Source organism: Camellia sinensis, chromosome 13 (genome assembly GCF_055761805.1).
Source record: "Camellia sinensis isolate YWXY chromosome 13, ASM5576180v1, whole genome shotgun sequence".
NCBI lineage: Eukaryota > Viridiplantae > Streptophyta > Magnoliopsida > Ericales > Theaceae > Camellia > Camellia sinensis.
The window spans coordinates 153,621,291-153,644,340 of record NC_138973.1 but is presented as its reverse complement, the minus strand read 5'-3'; the positions used below and the strand labels follow the sequence as shown (position 1 = coordinate 153,644,340).

The 23,050-nt window shown below is 35.1% G+C and overlaps 1 protein-coding gene across 1 annotated transcript in view; it reads left to right on the top strand.

Moving 5' to 3' along the window:
- Positions 1-21,686, top strand: part of LOC114277489 (uncharacterized) — a 46,512-nt gene extending 24,826 nt beyond the window's left edge. The window contains exon 7 of the transcript XR_014349804.1: positions 21,637-21,686. The gene's annotated coding sequence lies outside the window, so the exon portion shown is untranslated. The remainder of the gene's footprint in view (positions 1-21,636) is intronic.
- The last annotated feature ends 1,364 nt before the right edge of the window (positions 21,687-23,050 follow it).

Sequence of the window (23,050 nt, the reverse complement as noted above, 5' to 3'; positions counted from 1 at the left end):
AGAAATGTATAGAGAGAGGGAGAGAGAGAAAGGGTAAACAACTGTAGATATGGTTGTTTTGGTGACCAAAACGATGAGAGAGAGAAATGAGAGAGACGGTGAAAACGCTTGGGTTTCACACACCTCGTTCAGGCCATTCGAGCCCCTCACTTTCCAACTACCTAGCGGTATTGTTATTTTAGGTTACTATAGTCCTCAAGTTATTTGGCTTTAGGCTAAAGTTATATGAATTGTGGATTTGCACAACTCAGGGCTATTTTGGGAAGTTGGCTTTTAGTAACCTTTTTTTTGGTTTGTAGTAAAAATTAAAAGTTAGCTTTTTTGTATTTTTTTTTTATTTGAGAAGTTGGTTTTTAACTACTAGTGAAATTATAATTCTACCCCTCATGAGTCAAAATGTGTTACTGTCACGCCCCTAACTCGCCCCTAAAAGTTTGGGCATGACCACTTCGGAAAACGGACATAAAACCTGATGAATATAATCTACGGGGCCTGAACGGAAGCATTTAATAGTATATAATAGCAAACAACAACAATAATAATAATAATAATAATAATAACAATATATCCATTGAGCTACCACTACCATGCCAGGATCACAAACAGAACATAATGCAGATAAATATACAGCGACGTGCACCTGAAGATAGCTATGTACATATACATATACGCCGATCTTAACAGACATTTAGGGTACAAAATAAAACTTAGCAAAACTCCATAACTTGAACGATCAATAGCTAAGAGCTTAGATACTCAGGGTTTGACAACTGGGTAACAAAAGCCACAGGTGAAGGTTGATCTCCAGGTTGAGTGCCTACAGAAACAAACATAAAATAGAGTGAGTCAAGCTCAGTGAATAATAACACATAACAATTCAATGCTCAACGTGAATTATAATCCATATCCGTGTGTTTATCAATAAAGAGGACATGTGGTTTATTTGTTTCTGTATGCATAGCTAAGTATCTTTTTCAGAAAACTTGTCATATCTTGAACATTCGGGGTTTCATAGTGCATCTAGGCATTTTGGGGAAAATTATCCAGCAAGCATATCATATTATAAACATATCATAAGTTCATAGCATTTTTCTCATTTCAGAAATTACTTATCATATGAAACATTTCGTAACTCCAAATACGGATTTCATCAAAATCATTTATATTTTAAGTATCTTTTACGGAACGGCCTTGAGCCTAATCTTAAACACGATGGCTTTAAGCCCTTAACAGAACGGCTTGAAATCCTTAACAAAATGGCATGAAGCTCTTATCAAAATGGCATAAAGCCCTTGAAACACATTGGCATTAAAGCCCTGAAACATATGGCATAAAAGCCCTTGGAACATCTGGCACAATAGCCCCTTGAAACATATGGCATAAAAAGCCCTTGAAAGATGGCATATAGCCCTTGAAAAGTTGGCATGAAGCCCTTGAACATAGATTGGCATTAAGCCCATGTGATGGCATAAAGCCCTTGTAACTTGTGATGGCATAAAGCCCTTGTAATGGCATAAAGCCCATGAAACTTGTAATGGCATAAAGCCCATGAAACTTGTAATGGCATAAAGCCCATGTAACTTGTAATGGCATAAGCCCATGTAATGAGAATGATTTCAGTCTTCTTAAAGTATCAGTATGCAATAATGCACATAAGTTTCCCATGGCCTGATTACAAATTAATACAGGTGTCTCGCGAACAACTGAATAATAATAATCATAACAATTATTAACTGAGGCCACATAATAATATTAAACATTGCATGCGTGTCATAGGTTCTTGATGACCTCGGGTCCATAAGTAACACAATAGCATAATCTCAGTTTCATACAGATACTTGGCTTAAAGATGAACATAATTCTATTTATTCATTAAGAAACGACGTAGTTTGCTTATAGATAATAGAGAATTATTATTCGCTATTGATAGAACGAAGTCATTCCAAAGTCATACCGATATATGCCAATCTTTCAACGTTCACATTGACTTTCACTCATCATAATTGTTCATGTAACATATTCGTGTAACACTTACAAGAAACAGAGCGTTAGTGATAATAATCATCAATAATAAATAAAATGTACATCTCCGTACTATTACTCACAGTGCATTGGTGGAGCATTTATTCCTCCCGAAGCGTGTCCTACACACATATGAAGTCACACATTAATTCTTTAAATCATTTCCCCTAATTTCCTTTCTCAATTTAACATGATTTATAATGCCCATAACAAGGTTCATTCGTAAAATTTTAATATTATTGCAAAACATCTCGGAAATCCAATTAAACTTGTACACGTATAACTCAACCCACCAATTCCATGATTCTATTTCCAATTTGAGCAAAATCATTCTTTATCATCACAAATTCATCTAGGGTTTCAAGAACATAAAGTTTTCCATAAAAAAATTCATACTTCTCATACCACGACCTTACATCCCAATTCCCTCCTTGATTATACATCTAGGGATCATACTCCATCACTTTAACCCATCAATTGAACCTTCAATGTTTCAAACTCAAAATTCCCAAAATCTCATAATTTCCTCTATATGCTCAAAATGAAAATTTATACATTTATACAATGAAAATACCTCAAATCTAACCATGGATGTAAGTATTGAAGAGAAATAGAACCCCTACCTCAATAATCAAGCAAAAGAGTGAGCTTGGAAAGAAGCCTTCGCAAATCCAAGTTCCAATCGGGTAAAAACATTAATCCTCCCTTGTTCTTCATCCTTGATGCCAAAAACCATGGTGGATCGTGATCAAAGTAAAGGAATTCAAGGGTTTGGGGGCTAGGGTTTCGGACATGGAAGAGAGGAAGGAAGAGGAAAGAAGAAAAATATCTAAAATGATCCAAAATCCCGTTTTTAAAGCTGCTGGTCCGAAAAACCTGCTCGAGCGCACATCTTCACGCTCGAGCGTACATGCATTCAGCACAGATGTCAAAACTTCAAATAGGCATAACTCTCCCATCCGGACTCCGTTTTAAGTCGTTCTTATGCTCAAATTGAAGCCCCGAAAATAAGCTTTCCAATGGTTCCAACCTCACATCCAAATTCAAAGTGTGGAAAAAGAAAATGGCAAAAGAGTGACGGCTGATCGTAGACAAAATATTCAAACTAAGGTTTTTTATACAATCTTACTCTACCATCATATTACCACCACAATCAAGACCCCAAAATAAAATAACGATGTTCCAAATACATTAATAAAAAATGCCTCAGATGACCCCACGTGCCTCAAAATTCAAGCTCACCAGGCGACCCGCTCGAGCGCCCCACCTTGCGCTCGAGCGCTCAGACGAACAAAGACATCCGCTCGAGCGTCCACTTCTACGCTCGAGCGGAAATCTACCACTCTCAGAATCTCGGGTAGTCTGCAAAATTGCTGAAAACTCTAAAAGTCCGCTCGAGCGTAAACTCCTTCGCTCGAGCGGAGGGAAGAATTCTGGGTCGTCACAGTTACATGAGTGAAGTTGTAAATATTTTAAATTAATGGGGGTAATTTGATCATTTTATTGTGATTTGACATAATAAACAAATATTAATCAAAAAAGTTAAAAGTAACTTTTTACAAACTTCACGAATCATTTGTCTAAAAAAGCCAAAAACTTGATTAAAAGCAAAAAAAAAAAAAAATCTACTATGTATCTAATCTTAACACAATACAACTAAAAGATAGATTAGAGTTATGCTAATATTATCCAATTTTATTTTTTCACTCTTATATATATATATATATATTAGTGGTGGTGCACATTCCGAAACGCACCGACGAGGCTCTGATACCACTTGTTAGGATCGGGATCCCGCCCAAGACCTTATAGAAATCATACCAAGCATGAAAACACACCCACACAGAAGGAGACACAATATTTAACGTGATTCAGCCTCAAAGCCTACCTCCACTGGAGAGTAACCAGTTATCACTATAATAATGGAGAGATTACAGAAAGATTACAAAAGAGGAGGAGCTCAGAATCTCCTCACTCAGCCACTCACCTGTCTCCCTCGCTTACACCGAGAGAGACGGTCTCTCCGCCTCACATTTCTCACTCTCTTTGTTGTTCTCTCTCACGGTTCTCTCTCTCTTCCCCTCTCGCACCCTCTCCATTTATACACATAATGGTAGGTGGGAGAGTCTTCCATGTGAGCTGGCTGCCAGCCCTCTTCTTCTCCTTTCAGTGGCCGTCCACCTTTATGGCTTGTCGCTTGGCAGCCGCCTTCCTTAACATGCTGCAGCTGTCTTCACATGGAGAAGAAAATCACCCCTTACATGGGGTGATATCAACAGAAGAGATATCAGAATAGTCTTCCAGAACCCAGAAGGAACGATGTCCTTGTTCTTCTTCTCCAGCAATATTGTCATCGTACTGCATCAAGCACAAACAACTATCGAAACATGCAAGAGTGTAGGGTCCTGAAGCAGCTTCTTCCGGGACTGGAATTTCAACCAAGTCTCCTAGAAGGCTTATGGCCATGATCACCGGTGTTAAATCTATTTCCCGGGAAACCAACCAATGGATTTTGTTTTTGAGAAACACTCCACAACCAGAGACTTGTGCGCTTTTGTAGGGAAAGACCGATATATTGCTCCATCTCTCTTTTTTGAGTGAATACAGGAACGTCAAATCCTGTTCTACAACCTTGCCTATGTATAAGTCACCACCCTCATCACCCATTCCAAACGATATCACCGTTTCATTCTCATTGTGAATTCCATACTTGACTCTCGCCTTTGTGGGAGGATCCCGAATGTTCTTATTAACTTCTCCAGTTGTAGAATTCACTAAGAATAGGGTAGGGTGTCCCTTCTTGGGTTGGATGAGACTGATACCAGTGGAGTTACCCCAAACTCTTACACCATTTAAATTCATTAAGCCTTTACCTCGAACAGGTTTAGTAATGCCTTTTGATTCCGTGAATTTGACGGTAAAAGGGGAATCATTAGAGTACACCCACAGGGTGTAGAACTCTGCCGCTAGTTCAGCTTGGCCAGAGAGAATGCGACAATGCCAAGACGCAAGAGTTCCTTGTTCCCTCATGGTTCGCCATTGTTGAAACATCCAGGTACGGTTTGCAAGATATGATGCTGGAATCTTGGAACTGATCTCTCCAAGCATACATAACGGCAAGGCATTCCAATCCCTCAAAGACTCATCCTCTGAAACTGAAACTGAAACTGAAACTGATGATGACGAAGAGGAAGACGCAGAGGAGGATGACGCAAAGGAGGAGGATGCTTCGGTCGTCATCATCAAATCAAATCAATCACACACTAACACTATGTTTGGGAACCTAGGAGAGAAAATAAAATAAATGATTACTTAAGTAATAAAAGAAAAGAAAAGAAAAGAAAAGAAATGAAATGAAATGACTGTGATTTCTCTCCTTTTTGTTTAGATAAGGAAGAAATAAAAAAAAAAAAGAAATGATTATGATTTCTCTCATTCTTGTTTGGTTAGATTTCATTAAGAGAAAAGAAAAGAAATTATTTTATGTTATATTACGAAAATAACCTTTTTTATATTTTCAATCATTTTATTTCTTCTATTTTTATAGGGACAAAATTGGTATTATGAAAATAGTAGTTTCTTTTCTCTCCCAATCTCTCCACTTTTGGGAAGATTGAAAATGAGGCTTATAAGATAAATGAGTTTCTCTCTGTTTCTTTCTATTTCTTCCCATTTCTCTCTACTTAGGTTATCCAAACAAATAAAAGAAATACATATCACTCAATTTCTTTTCTTTTCTCTCCAAATCACTCAATCCAAACACAGCGTAAAAGATGAAAGTACTAATTCAATTGTTTCTCTTTGGAACTATTACTTACTATTACTGTTGTGTATACAAACAAAAAAAAATGTATTTATGTAAGGAAACTCCAAGCCTCTATTTCTAATATATTAAAGGGCACTATTTATATATATATATATATATTGGGAAAATTTTAAATCACGTTTTGGCGAGGTCGTTTTGTGTTCAGAAATCTGTCGTTCTAAGAAAATTTGAATGAAAGTTTTGCAAATTAGTGTTTTTGTATTCAAAAATATAAACCAAAAAATCAGGGGATATGTAGATTTGATTCTCAAGTGGATTTCATATTTGATTTGATTTGATTTGATTTCATGCGCCCACTCTCCACTCTGAGAAAGTATCTGTTGCTTTTGGAATATATATTGGTACTGTTCTAACATCATTTTGATTGGTTGACATAGTAACACTTCAATATCTTTTTTTGAATTCTTAGAGTCACTTGACAAGTGTCATCTTATGAACGGCAAAAATTATTATTCCAAAATCACTAAATAATTTCTCTATCATTACGCACTACTCTCATCCTCTTTCCTACGGGTTTGAATCCTACTAATATATTTCATTCACCACGTGTAGGCCGCATGGTGAGTTCATCACCACTCATAATCGGACACCTGTCCTTTTATTTTTCTTTAACCAATAAAATTCAAATTGAGAGCACAATGTGTATTTCAACTTGTAGCACATTATAATTTCTCTTAGAGTGAACTATCGAATGGCCAGCTCAGCTATGCTATCGAACGAGGCTGTCCGATCATCAATTACATAGTCGAACGAGGCTATCCCAATTGTCAAGAACAGAGAGTGGGTCACTGATAACAGAGTACTTGAAAAAGACCAAGAGAGACCCATCTAACTTTATAGCTAAACAGTGATTCAAGAGAAGAAGAAACAGAGTAGATGACCATCAAAGGTGGAGACTTTCACTTGTGGTGGTGTTTAAGGCCATGATCATCTCTACAACTGATTACTCATCTCTACCATTTATATTCAGAAATGTATAGAGAGAGGGAGAGAGGGAGAGGGTAAACAACTGCAGATATGGTTGTTTTGGTGACCAAAACGATGAGAGAGAGAAGTGAGAGAGACGGTGAAAACGCTTGGGTTTCACATACCTTGTTCAGGCCATTCGAGCCCCTCACTTTCCAACTACCTAGCGGTATTGTTATTTTAGGTCACTATAGTCCTCAAGTTATTTGGCTTTAGGCTAAAGTTATATGAATTGTGGATTTGCACAACTCAGGGCTATTTTGGGAAGTTGGCTTTTAGTAACCTTTTTTTTGGTTTGTGGTAAAAATTAAAAGTTAGCTTTTTTGTATTTTTTTTTTTTTATTTGAGAAGTTGGTTTTTAGCTACTAGTGAAATTTCAATTCTACCCCTTATGATTCAAAATATGTTACATGAGTGAAGTTGTAAATATTTTAAATTAATGGGGGTAATTTGATCATTTTATTGTGATTTGACATAATAAACAAATATTAATCAAAAAAGTTAAAAGTAACTTTTTACCAACTTCCCGAATCAGTTGTCTAAAAAACACAAAAACTTGATTAAAAAAAAAAAAAAAAAAAACTGCTATGTATCTAATCTTAACACAACACAACTAAAAAATAGATTAAAGTGATGCTAATATTATCCAATTTTATTTTTTCACTCTTATATATATATATATATATATTTTAGTGGTGGTGCACATTCCGAAACGCACCAACGAGGCTCTGATACCACTTGTTGGGATCGGAGATCCCGCCCAAGACCTTATAGAAATCATACCAAGCAGAAAAACACACCCACACAGAAGAAGACACCATATTTAACGTGGTTCGGCCTCAAAACTTACATCCACGAGAGAGTAACCGGTTATCACTATAACAATGGAGAGATTACAGAAAGATTACAAAAGAAGAGGAGCTCACACTCTCCTCACTTAGCCACTCACTCCTCTCCCTCGCTCACACCGAGAGAGACGGTCTCGCCGCCTCACATTTCTCACTCTCTTTGTTGTTCTCTCTCACAGTTCTCTCTCTCTTCCCCTCTCTCACCCTCTCCATTTATACACATAATGGTAGGTGGGAGAGTCTTCCATGTGAGCTGGCTGCCAGCCCTCTTCTTCTCCTTTCAGTGGCCGTCCACCTTTACGGCTTGTCGGTTGGCAGCCGCCTTCCTTGACATGCCGCAGCTGTCTTTACATGGAGAAGAAAATCACCCCTTACATGGGGTGATATCAACAGAAGAGATATCATAATAGTCCTCCAGAACCCAGAAGGAACGATGTCCTTGTTCTTCTTCTCCAGCAATATTGTCATCGTACTGCATCAAGCACAAACAACTATCGAAACATGCAAGAGTGTAGGGTCCTGAAGCAGCTTCTTCTAGGACTAGAATTTCAACCAAGTCTCCTAGAAGGCTCATGGCCACGATCACCGGTGTTAAATCTGTTTCCCGGGAAACCAACCAATGGATTTTGTTTTTGAGAAACACTCCACAACCAGAGACTTGTGCGCTTTTGTAGGGAAAGACCGATATATTGCTCCATCTCTTTTTTTTCAGCGAATACAGGCACGTCCAATCCTGTTCTACAACCTTGCCTATGTATAAATCACCACCCTCATCACCCATTCCAAACGATATCACCGCTTCATTCTCATTGTGAATTCCATACTTGACTCTCGCCTTTGTGGAAGGATCCCGAATGTTCTTATTAACTTCTCCAGTTGTAAAATTCACCAAGAACAGGGTAGGGTGTCCCTCCTTGGGTTGGATGAGACTGATACCAGTGGAGTTACCCCAAACTCTTACACCATTTAAATTCATTAAGCCTTTACCTCGAACAGGTTTAGTAATGCCTTTTGATTCCGTGAATTTGACGGTAAAAGGGGAATCATCAGAGTACACCCACAGGGTGTAGAACTCTGTCGGTAGTTCAACTAGGCCGGAGAGAATGCGACAATGCCAAGACGCAAAAGTTCCATGTTCCCTCATGGTTTGCCATTGTTGAAACATCCAGGTACGGTTTGCAAGATATGATGCTGGAATCTTGGAACTGATCTCTCCAAGCACACATAACGGCAAGGCATTCCAATCCCTCAAAGACTCATCCTCTGAAACTGAAACTGAAACTGAAATTGATGATGACGAAGAGGAAGACGCAGAGGAGGATGATGCAAAGGAGTAGGATGCTTCGGTCGTCATCATCAAATCAAATCAATCACACACTAACACTATGTTTGGGAACCTAGGAGAGAAAATAAAATAAATGATTACTTAAGTAATAAAAGAAAAGAAATGACTGTGATTTCTGTCCTTTTTGTTTGGATAAGGAAGAAATAAAAAAAAAATAGAAATGATTATGATTTCTCTCATTCTTGTTTGGTTAGATTTTATTAAGAGAAAAGAAAAGAAATTATTTTATGTTATATTACGAAAATAACCTTTTTATATTTTTAATCATTTTATTTCTTCTATTTTTATAGGGACAAAATTGGTATTATGAAAATAGTGATTTCTTTTCTCTCCCAATCTCTCCATTTTTGGGAAGATTGAAAATGAGGCTTATAAGAGAAATGAGTTTCTCTCCATTTCTCTCTATTTCTTCTCATTTCTCTCTACTTAGGTTATCCAAACAAATAAAAGAAATACATATCACTCAATTTCTTTTCTTTTCTCTCCAAATCACTCAATCCAAACATAGCGTAAAGATGAAAGTACCAACTCAATTGTTTCTCTTTGGAACTATTACTTACTATTACTGTTGTGTATACAAAACAAAAAAAAAAAATTATTTTTGTAAGAAAACTTCCATCCTCTATTTCTAATATATTAAAGGGCACTATTTATATATATATATATTGGGAAAATTTCAAATCACGTTTTGGCGAGGTCGTTTTGTGTTCAGAAATCTGTCGTTCTAAGAAAATTTGAATGAAAGTTTTGCAAAATCGTGTTTTTGTATTCAAAAATATAAACCAAAAAATCAGGGGATGTGTAGATTTGATTCTCAAGTGGATTTCATATTTGATTTGATTTGATTTGATTTGATTTCACGTGCCTACTCTCCACTCTGAGAAATTATCTGTTGCTTTTGGAATATATATAGGTACTGTTCTAACATCATTTTGATTGGTTGACATAGTAACACTTCAATATCTTTTTTTGAATTCTTAGAGTCCCTTGACAAGTGTCATCTTATGAACGGCAAAAATTATTATTCCAAAATCACTAAATAATTTCTCTATCATTATGCACTACTCTCATTCTCTTTCCTACGGGTTTGAATCCTACTAATATATTTCATTCGCCACTTGTAGGCCGCATGGTGAGTTCATCACCACTCATAATCGGACACTTGTCCTTTTATTTTTCTTTAACCAATAAAATTCAAATTGAGAGCACAATGTGTATTTCAACTTGTAGCACATTATAATTTCTCTTGGAGTGAACTATCGAATGGCCAGCTCAGCTGTGCTGTCGAACGAGGCTGTCCCATCATCAATTACATAGTCGAACGAGGCTATCCCAGTTGTCAAGAACAGTGAGTGGGTCACTGATAACAAAGTACTTGAAAAAGACCAAGAGAGACCCATCTAACTTTATAGCGAAACAGTGATTCAAGAGAAGAAGAAATAAAGTAGATGACCATCAAAGGTGGAGACTTTCACTTGTGGTGGTGTTTAAGGCCATGATAATCTCTACAATTGATTACTCATCTCTACCATATATATTCAGAAATGTATAGAGAGAGAGAGAGAGAGAGAGAGGGTAAACAACTGCAGATATGGTTGTTTTGGTGACCAAAACGATGAGAGAGAGAAATAAAAGAGACGGTGAAAATGCTTGGGTTTCACACACCTCGTTCAGGCCATTCGAGCCCCTCACTTTCCAACTACCTAGCGGTATTGTTATTTTAGGTTACTATAGTCCTCAAGTTATTTGGCTTTATGCTAAAGTTATATGAATTGTGGATTTGCACAACTCAGGGCTATTTTGGGAAGTTGGCTTTTAGTAACCTTTTTTCTGGTTTGTAGTAAAAATTAAAAGTTAGCTTTTTTGTTTTTTTTTTTATTTGAGAAGTTGATTTTTAGCTACTAGTGAAATTTCAATTCTACCCCTCATGAGTCAAAATGTGTTACATTAGTGAAGTTGTAAATATTTTAAATTAATGGGGGTAATTTGATCATTTTATTGTGATTTGACATAATAAACAAATATTAATCAAAAAAGTTAAAAGTAACTTTTTACCAACTTCACGAATCATTTGTCTAAAAAGCCAAAAACTTGATTAAAAGCAAAAAAAAAAAAAATCACTATGTATCTAATCTTAACACAACACAACTAAAAGATAGATTAAAGTTATGCTAATATTATCCAATTTTATTTTTTCACTCTTATATATATATATATATATATTAGTGGTGGTGCACATTCCGAAACACACCGATGAGGCTCTGATACCACTTGTTGGGATCGAGGATCCCGCCCAAGACCTTATAAAAATCATACCAAGCAGAAAAACACACCCACACAGAAGGAGACACCATATTTAACGTGGTTCGACCTCAAAGCCTACATCCACGGGAGAGTAACCGATTATCACTATAACAATGGAGAGATTACAGAAAGATTACAAAATAGGAGGAGCTCAGACTCTCCTCACTCAGCCACTCACTCGTCTCCCGCGCTCACACCGAGAGAGACGGTCTCTCCGCCTCACATTTCTCACTCTCTTTGTTGTTCTCTCTCACGGTTCTCTCTCTCTTCTCCTCTCTCACCCTCTCTATTTATACACATAATGGTAGGTAGGAGAGTCTTCCATGTGAGCTGGCTGCCAGCCCCCTTCTTCTCCTTTCAGTGGCCGTCCACCTTTACGGCTTGTCGGTTGGCAGCCGCCTTCCTTGACATGCCACAGCTGTCTTTACATGGAGAAGAAAATCACCCCTTACATGGGGTGATATCAACAAAAGAGATATCAGAATAGTCTTCCAGAACCCAGAAGGAACGATGTCCTTGTTCTTCTTCTCCAGCAATATTGTCATCGTAGTGCATCAAGCACAAACAACTATCGAAACATACAAGAGTGTAGGGTCCTGAAACAGCTTCTTCTGGGACTGGAATTTCAACCAAGTCTCCAAGAAGGCTCACGGCCACGATCACCGGTGTTAAATTTGTTTCCCGGGAAACCAACTAATGGATTTTGTTTTTGAGAAACACTCCACAACCAGAGACTTGTGCGCTTTTGTAGGGAAAGACTGATATATTGCTCCATCTCTTTTTTTTCAGCGAATACAGACACGTCCAATCCTGTTCTACAACCTTGCCTATGTATAAATCACCACCCTCATCACCCATTCCAAACGATATCACCGCTTCATTCTCATTGTGAATTCCATACTTGACTCTCGCCTTTGTGGAAGGATCCCGAATGTTCTTATTAACTTCTCCAGTTGTAGAATTCACTAAGAATAGGGTAGGGTGTCCCTCCTTGGGTTGGATGAGACTGATACCAGTGGAGTTACCCCAAACTCTTACACCATTTATATTCATTGAAATGACAGAATCTATAAAAACTATTCAACAGGCTCTGGAAGGAATTCTGGGCGTACTCTATGAGAATTTAGAAATCCAACGCTTTGATAGAGTAAGGAATTCCGAATGGAATGATTTTGAATACCGATTCATCAGTAAAAAACCTTCCTTGACTTTTGAATTGTCGAAGTAAGAAATTTATGTAAGAGTCGAAGCTCCAAAATGAGAATTGGGAATTTTTCTGATAGGAGATCAGAGTGCTTTTCCTTGGCGATGGAAAATTTGCCTGCCTGGTTTTGTCAATTTGCAAATTCTTTCTTAATTAGTTAAAAGAATGAAATTGGCCGATATTATGACAATACTAGGTAGCATAGATATCATTATGGGAGAAGTTGATCGTTGAAATGATAATTAATACAATAGAAGTACAGGCTATCAATTCTTTTTCTATATTGGAATCCTTAAAAGAAGTCTATCGGATCATATGGGTGTTTGTTCCTATTTTGACTCTTGTATTAGGAATCACAATAGGTGTACTAGTAATGGTTTGGTTAGAAAGAGAAATATCCGCAGGGATACAACAACGTCTTGGCCCAGAATATGCTGGCCTTTTGGGAATTCTTCAAGCTCTAGCAGATGGTACAAAATTGCTTTTCAAAGAGAACATTCTTCCATCTAGAGGAGATACTCGTTTATTCAGTATTGGACCATTAATAGCAGTCATATCATTTTTATTAAGTTATTCATTAATTCCTTTTGGCTACCGTCTTATTTGTTGACCTCTCATATGAACCTTTTAATACATATTCATTTAAATGACTAGTAAAATTCAGAGAGTAGATTCCAAGACATTGATCAATTCAAAAAGAACTTCAAGCTGAACTTTGAAAACTCGTTTGTGGATTCAATTCAAATGAGTACCATCCCAAGTCAGCAATTTAGATATTGGGGTCGACTCCTGTTGCACTTGAATTAGATTTTAATCATAAAAAATCAAGCCTGACCAATACTTTTCACACTGGACATGGACTAAAACTTGCATAGCTGCACATGTTTTCTATAAAATAATTTGGATACGTGATTTATGCACACTACTTTGTATTTGTTGAGTCATCTAATCATTAGTGAGTAGTTAGGACTTTTAAATTTTAATCTGGTGGTTGTGTAGCAATGTGTAGCATCGTTTTAAAGTGTGAGGTTGTGATATCAGACTTTTATGAAGAGGAGTTTGGTTTCCCCAATATGGCGATTGTGTAGTTTATTTCTTAGACTATTTTTTGTGACAGTTGTTAGTCTAGTGATTGTTGACTTTTTAATTATTGTTGAATTTTAATTGTTCAATTTGATGTAATGTTTATTATACACCGTTTGAGCAAAGAAAAAAAAAGTAGTTATATAGAATAGGGGATTACAGGTATACCACTGTTGCCAATATGTCAATATCCATTGTTTGATCAACTAAGGTTGTGTTTGGATCTAGTATTTTAGGATGGATATAGGAAGGGAAATGAAAGGGAAATATGACAAACAATTATCGATACATCTTCATGAACTTACAATATCAAATTGTTTGTCTGTGAGCTTGTGAACTATAAAACCTTAATGGGTTTATACAGTAACATCAAAATATTCCAATTGTTTCTCAATTTATACAATTCCCAAAAAATTGCTACAGGTAATACATCCCAAACCATTTTCTTTCTCATAGGAAAATCAAGCCACCACAAGAGTAATTGTTAGAAACATAAACAAATTTCAATAGGCAAATTAGTTACATGAGTACAAAATTCAAATTCAATTACCCACACATCAGATTTCACACACAAGCCAGATTTCAAGTGTATATATATATATATATATATGGAATCAACACAACTAACAAACATAAAAAACCTAAACCTATTTAAACCATATTTTTCTAATTTTATAAACCAACCCAGTGAGTTCACAAAGGTGAAAGGGGCAGTTTCGAAGAAGGGGATTTGGGTCTAGGATTTCATAAAATGGAGATGAGAAACAGAGAGAAACAAGTTACAGAGCGAGAGAGAGAGAGAGAGAGAGAGAGAGAGAGATTGAGGTATGTAGCTTGCTAAAACGAGGAGGAAAAGAAAAGGGCAGACGAATAAACTCACTCTTCGGTGCTTGGCGCAGAGGAGCTCCGGCGAGATCCTGTAGAGATCTTTGTCAACAGCTTTGGGAGCTTTTCTCCGTGGCAAAGGATGCGGCGATGAAAGCAAAAAAGGTCTCGGCGATGGCAAGGGCAGCGACGACGACCGATAAAGAAAGAGAGAGAGAGAGAGAGAGAGAGAGAGAGAGAGTAATTTTGAAAACGTTTGGGATGAAGAAAGGGTCTGGGCATTTGTGAAGAACAATTAAGGAGGAAATTTTGATTTTGACAAAATTTGGATGTTTGTTCCAAATTTTTGGATAAAATTATTTGGAGGGAATTATGTAATAATCATTATAAAAAAAATTAAAACATTTAGAGTCTTATAATAAAATTATTATTAATTTATAATTTTGTCAATTTATACTCAAATTTTTTTATTTATTTTTAATATAAATTTTTCATCTATTTTTATTAAGTAAAATTAATAAAAAAAGAGTATTTTACTCATCAACTACAAAATGTATAGTCACACCATTAATTGGCATAATAAAAATATTTACAATTTTAGAAACTACAAATATCGTAATTAAGTCCTAAAATTTTGTAATATAAAATAAAAAATACATAACTATATCACTAATTGGCGTAACAAAATTGCTTAAAATTATAGAAAATCACAAATGTCGTAATTAATTCCCAAATTGGTGTAACAAAAGCATCTAAAATTTTTAAAACCCACAAATGTCATAACCAACTTATAAAAATTAATAACATCAGCTACAAAATGCATAACTGCACCACTAATTGGCATAGTAAAAATAATCAAAATTTTTACAAATTACAAATGTCATAACAAACCCATAAAATTTCATAACATCAATCACAACATGCGTAACAACACAACTAATTGATGTAACAAAAATATCCAAATTTTTTATAAACCACAAATATCGTAATCAAGCAACAAAGTTTCATAACAATTATCATAAAATGACCAATATATCACTAAAAACCGTAGAATCACCAATTGAGATCTCTAATGATACAGAGAAAACAAAATGTAATGACAATCATTGAATAATTTAATCAGCGACTTAAAGCCATGGAACAGAAAATGAGAGTTTGAGAAGATTAACCAATATAGCAAGAGGAAAGGGAATATGAGAAAGAGAGGCTGAACGGACTTATCGCCTGTGAAAATGACGTCAAAGGTGGTGTCGTTCCCGATAAGGAACATCGGAGATATCTACAGTGACAGTAAGGAATGAGAGAGATGCTTGAGGGATGAGGAGGACTAAGATAGCAGAATAGTACAACAAAATGCATAATATTCATTTTTCAACATTTCTATAACACATGTACAAATTGATAATAACAAAACCTTTCAAAGCATAACTACGACCAAATGTTTGTATATGTATGACATATTAATGTGAAAGAGCTAGAGTTTCGAGATAGATGCATTTACTAAATAGAGAAATATCACCAGAATGAATAGTGTTGAAATAGATAGAGAAAATAGTGACGAGTTCAAGGATCTATTGCAGAGACACATAAGTAAAGAGAAGAAGAATCCAGTGAGAAAGAACTATTAATAATGGTCATTCAATGATTTAAGCAAAATAGAAAAGTTTGATTAAGAAATAGAGAGAGCTCGGGCACAACTAGGTCAAATCAAGGGAAAGAAAATTGATTGGAGAAAAAAATGAAGAAAAATTAGGGAAAAATTTAGGAGAAAAATTATTTAGTAGAACAAAATAAAATCACGTCATGATAATTTTTTTCAACATATTTTTTATTAAAATTTAGTTAAATTATATATATGTCTATAAGTGTATATAGATATTTTAAAAAGTATATCGTTTGTATATTATTATTTCTATTATATTTAATGAAGATACTATGACTAAAAACAAATCTAAAATAGAGATAAGTGATCAATTGCAATTGTCACTTAGGGATGACACTTCAAAATTGATTGAGAGAGTTGAGAGTTCAGAGAGAATGAGAGTTTGAGAGACAGATTTGTTTGTGAGGAATAAAATGTGAGAGGGGTGGTTTTTATAGGACTTGGGGGGGAGGGGTTAATTTATATATATAAAAATAAAAGAAAATAAAATTGGTTGTTGGTGGAATTAACGATTATATGACTGTTTCAAATTTTTCTTGTTTTAAATTTTTGACCATTGCATTGACAGGGGTGACAGGAGAGGCAGGGAGCTATTGAGGTCGGGTCCAGCCAGATGGGGAAGGAAATTTCGAGTCGAGCTCACGGGATGGGTCACATTCCATAACACACCAGGGCCAGGCCGGGCTCTAGAACACATAGCCCAAGGTCTTAGGTTGAGCTTAGGCTCGGGCCTAGGTGGGTCTACCCAGGGCACGAGTGGACTTGGGATGTGCCGCGAGCTCATGGGCCAAATTTACACCCCTATATGTGGGTAGTGGTTGTGAGATATGTGATTAGTGGTTATGATATATGTGATGTTGGTTATGAAATAAAGGGTGTTGGTTATGAAATGTGGTTATGACATATGTGGGTCAAGGTAATGAGATATATGATTAGTGGTTATAAAATATGTGTTTTTGGTTATGAGCATAGTGGTGTAGTTATAAGTCAAAGGCTGTTTGGTTATGAGATATGTGATTAGTGGTTATGTGATATGTAATGTTGGTTATGATCAAAGTGGTGTGGTTATGAGATATGTGAGTAGTAGTTATGATATATCTAGGTAATGGTTATGAGATATGTGGGTAATGGTTATAAGCAAAGTGGTGTCAAAGTGTGTTTGGTTATGCTATATGTGTTAGTGGTTGTGAGATATGTGGATAATGGTTATGAGCAAAGTGGTGCCAAAGGGTGTTTGGTTATGCTATATGTGTTAGTGGTTATGAGATATGAGATATCAGTTACGTGACTAGTGATTATGAGATATGTGATGTTGGTTATTAGATATGTGACTAGTGGTTATGAGATATGTGATGTTGGTTATGACTTAAGGGGTTGGTTGTGAGATGTGGTTATGATTCATGTGCGTAGTAGTTATGAGATATGTGATATTGGTTATAATCAAAATGGTGTGGTTATTAGCAAAAATGTGTTAGTTATAAGATATGTGACTCAAGGGGTTAACTTCACTGCCACGTGTCATCATCCGATTAATCTACCTGTCAATAAGAATTTTACAAAAATGAGTACAAACAATGCCCCTAAACTCTTTAAGAATGAGAAGACTCGAATTCTTAAAGAGTCTTATATAAAATTGATTTGTCAAAAAATCATCACCGAAATTCATTTTTTTTACGAATCAACAAAAAAATTATTATTATAAGCACATGTTAATAAGATAGCCACCAAAAGCCATATTATAAATATGTTGTGCATCCTTCACAAATGTAGTCCATGTAGGCCATGTATGAGTTTTTAAATTGGTACTAGATTACTTCAATTGAAAGTGTATTTACATAATCAACAGAGCAATGCATGAACCAAGTGTTTAAACCATAGAAATACTTCAACAAGAATTGGCCTATTAGTTGGAGCACAATAACTTTCCAATGTCAACAGACACTCTAAACTATAAAGCAAATATTTGGAACATCATATTGTTTTAGTTATTGGTACTTCGAAATTGGCTAATCAAGAAATCACAATGGGTAATATATTTCTATAACTTCCTGAACTTTGTTCTCTTGCTAGCCATTTCATAAAGAATAAACTTTGATGTGATCCACAAATCCAAAATGGACTTTGAATAATAAAAGCCATAGCATAAGGTGGCCTTAAAAACTCATACTTCACATCTTGAACATTGTTAAAGATTTCAAATTCATGCACATTTGATTATTCATAATTTTCAGCCATAGTTGGATTAAGATCACACTTCTTAAACTAATTGTTTGCATTACTCTCTGGACTAAGAGTTGCAACAAAGGGCTGATTTTTTGTTTCACACATTAATGGGTTAGAAATATTTTTTGAAAACCCAAAAAATATTTCTTCCTTGTGAAATTGCGCCCTTGCCATGGAATTTTGATTCTCATGGCCTTCTGTTTTTGCAACCATGACAATTGATGAAGTTACAACACCAACATTTGAAGGTGTCTTGTGGACCTCCACCCTTGTCTGACACTGCCTTCTAGAAAAATCATCAATAACACTTCTTAACTCACCAACCAGCACCTGTTTTTCCTCAACTGAAAGAGATGCAAAAGCCTCCTATAATTGTGGAACCAAACTGCTACTAGGCAATATAGAAGGGCCATTCGTTTGGTTTTGATTTTCCATTGTTCCAAATTAGGATGTTGTCCCACTGAGCGTGCCAAAAATTGTTAGTAAAAATTATATTTACTCCCAATCGACAAGAATTAAACAACAATTTAAACCAAACAATTAAACAAGGATAACCAAGCAACTGTGTAATTGATTCAAATGCCACAAAGGAATGAGGACTTCTCTGAAACAATTAACCAGTTACAAAGAGAAATTGTGTGATGATGTGGTTGGAGGTTTAAAAGCGGAGTTGGGTCAAAGATAAAGGTTTAAAAAAGCAAAGGAGGTTGCAAGTAGTTATAGGCCTTAGTAAAATATTTTCCTTTGTTGAAGATAGTGTTAGAGATCATGAGGGACATGTGGCAGCATTGAAGAAGTTGGTTTTGCTTCAGAAAGAGGAACCAAAGAAGGTTTGAAGATTCAAAAAGGCCAAGGCAGTTTTGGGCAATTGAGTAAAAGTGGCCTGTTGATTTGAAGGATGATCGACAAAGGAAAGCTTTCTAATTCACAAATATGATCCACTATAAATCAGTCCACCAAGCCAATTAACCAATTGATAACTAGCTCATGACCCTATCAGCCAATTAATGCACATGATCCATTCCTTCACACCACGTAGCCTCTTGACTGCTGAAAGACTTCATTTTGACTTCACTGCCATGTGTCATCATTCGATTAATCCACCTATCGATAGGAATTTTACGAAAATGGGTGCAAATAGAAATGTATATATATTATTCACATTTTACCTATCTTTTTATTTTCCTTTTCCCTTTTCAAATTACTTCCTAAATTCCCTAACCAAATACAGTATTAGTGGGTTCAAGGAGCATGTAGGTAGTTGGCACCTAGCCAACTTCCTTTTCAGTTTCGCTGGTTTGCCATATGTTTGGGCAACTATTTGGGTTTTTTCATTGTCAAATTGCTTAAGAATGTGTTCATCTTTTATTGCTGTTGTAATGTTTATTTTAATTAATAAAACTAGCATATGAACCCGTGCGATGCACGAGCTAAATAAATAATTAAAAATAATTTTAAAATTAAATAATAACATAAAATTTATTTAAAAAGTATATAAAAGTAATTTAGAATGAATTAAATTTTAACCATTTTATTATTGCAGTTGTCATGTCATTAATTTTATATTCTAAGTTCACAATAAAAAATAGATGTCATAATTTAATTGGTAAAGATGAAAAAAAAAAGAATAAATTAAAAAAAATATTTATGATAAAATAAAAATAAATTTCGTTTTATAATTTTTTTAGTTTTAATTTTTCTATGTTAAAGTTTGTCATAAAATTTAAACATACCTTTTAGAAATAAAACAATATATATTTTTTGATAAAATCATTAAAATCAATCAAAAGACCAACCAACTTACGTAAAATTTAATTAATTAAAACTTTTAAATTTTATTTTATTTTAAAATTTAATCTGTCTTCAACAGAAACAAACACAATACTACAATATTAAATGGGAGCATATGTTTACTTTATATAAATGAAACAACTCACTTTTTCTTTCTTTTTCCGATGTGAGATTGTGTAAAATAAAAATTACAGAAATCTTTGGTGCCTCGAATGGCTTGAATTTGTGTTCACCGGACGACCGACCGGACGACCGACCAGATGACCAGGTAAAACACTTGTCTACCGCGCGATTGTCACCTTGTCGACCGCGACTGTCAGCCTTTTTGCCGAATGACTTGCCAAACGACCGACAAAATGAAATTCGAGCCATTTGAGGCAAGTTCAAATTCGAGGTACGTAGCATTGCTTTAAAAATTAACAATTGTTTGGATAGAAAATTTATTTTGAATCAAACAATATCAATTATTTAATCTTTAATTAGGTCAATTTGTAGTTTATTTTGAAACAAACAAATCTAACCAATATATTTGATAAAATTGCTAAAATCGCGGTTAAACCAGCAAATTAGTTAAACCGAAAACGGTTAAGCCTAATCAACTAGGTCAAAAGACCAATCAACTTATACACAAATTAATTAATTAAAACTTTTAAATGTTATTTTAATTTTAAAATTTAAATTATCTTGAACTGAAACATGCATAACACTACAATATTAAATAGGAGTATAAGGTTCATTTTATATAAGTGAAACAACTCACTTTTTCCGATGTGGGATATCAAGATAATTTTTTTCAAATATCATAATTATAAAATTATAACCATATATATGGAAGATAAGTATTTCTCAAATAGAGTCCATATAGAATTGGTTATTATAATTGAAATTGAGTTTGTGTAGAACTTTATATGTAAATGGAAATGACATGCTGATGTGGATTTTTTAGAAAAAAGTAAGCTTTTAGATTTTGTCACCTAAGTGAGAAAAATACTACTTTTAATAATATTATATATATATGATGTTAATAGTTTCACAGATTAAAAATTTTAAAATGCCTGTGTGCTCCAGTCCAATTTCATGTAAATTGCATGAACATATTGCATTGCACTCTAGTTTGGGAATACGTCACCTTTGAGTACTTAACGTGTTTGAAGTCATGATGCAGTTAAAAGGTTAACTCCTAATATTTATAGGTAGTTTAGAATGATCTAAATAAGTGTATTTTTTAAATATTTTATAAAAAGAAACACAGAAAAGTAGAGAGGTGATATGACTTAAATAAGTACACTTAACTAATACTCTTCTAGAAAAATGAGACTTGTGAATGTTCAAAGTGTCAAAAGCTCCTCTAGGAAAGTGTACTAAAAATTTCTTGCCTTCTACATTTAATGAATACGAGGGAATCTGGAAAAAGAACTATGGACAATTTAGAGAAGTAATTATATTTTAATAATTTAATTCCATTTTTCGTTGTTTGTCCTTTTCTCTTCAGTTGTTTATTAAGTTGTTCTAATTTTAATTTGTCTTGATAATTAGATCATACATATTCTAGAAGAAGAGTGATCAAAGCATGAAAAAGTTGACGTAAAAATTGCATCTGTTGATATTGCCCTTAAAAGTGTTCTATCTACAATTATCTTAGTTCTACTTGAGCCTGGGGGTGAAAGTGCCTACATTCTTCAAGCTCTTTTTTAAATTTTAAATTTTTATTTTTTATGTCCTCATTTTCTTTTTCTTTTATTTAAACTTGTGCTTCTACTATTGCTCAACTCATTCAAAAAATCATCGTCTTGATTATGTGTTTTTGGTACTTTTCAGGAGCTTGCACTGACATTGAAAGAATTTTTAGATTCATTTATAGAGGATGAGAACAAAGAGGTGCAAGGTATTTTTGAATCCTACAAAAGGGATGTTCAAGAAGCTGCCATCGTTCCAAAAATCCATCTTTATATGAGGACAAGGATGAGGATGAGGACAACAAAATAGGTATGACCAAGGTCTTGATGGAAAAGTTTGTTTCTGAAATTGATGTCACAATGCCTTGGGAAAATTGGGATTCCACATCCATGGTTATTGAGGATGGAAAATACTTGATTTTGGAGAACCAGGTGTCCATCCTAAAGCCTTGTTTTCCATATACGGGGACTTCAGAAATAGATCAATACTTAGTTAGTACAAAGGCAATGATGTTATTCATAATGACAGTATGTGAAGCCATACACAGCATGTGCAGCACCATGGTCGTGGACATAACTACAAGTCTACTATTGACCTGGTTTCACTCCTTCACTCTTGCTCAATATGCAGACTTCGAAATTAAGTTTTTCATTGCCCATTTAATGAAATTGGTGCGTGCTTACTTTGGTCTCCAAGCTGATCATGATGTTCCTGTACACCTTAACCTTGCTGGACTAGATGTCCAGATCGCAGAGCAACTTGCAGTTGTAGATTCTAAAGATCTCGTTATTATTGAACAAGATGGAGAAACTGATGATCTCCGCAAGAAGACAGATTCTATGCAGCTAACCATCATCAAACTCGATGAAGCTATTGAAGAGCTTGAAAAGAAGAAACAGGCACTTTTGAAGACGCGTGACGAGAACTGCATCAGAAAGGAGTGCTTGATTGACGCTGTAAAACTTGAGGGACAGATGGCAGGCACAAGCCTGTTGTAATGTACAACAAAGGGTCTACTGCTACTAGCAGCTACCATTGCTGCAGCAGGTTTGTAATCCCTCTTGCATTGATTTGATTTTGTGAGTTGATAGGAATCATTATGTATTTCGAAATAATATTAGTTTTGAAAGGAGGGGTATGGGGGAAGTTGACGTTTTGCCTGTGTTTTTGACTCGTTCATATATAGACTTCAGAAGATTTTTCTTCGTTTAATAGATTGTTGATAAATAATTTGCCAATCATCACTTGAACTATAATAATTCCTAACAGATGG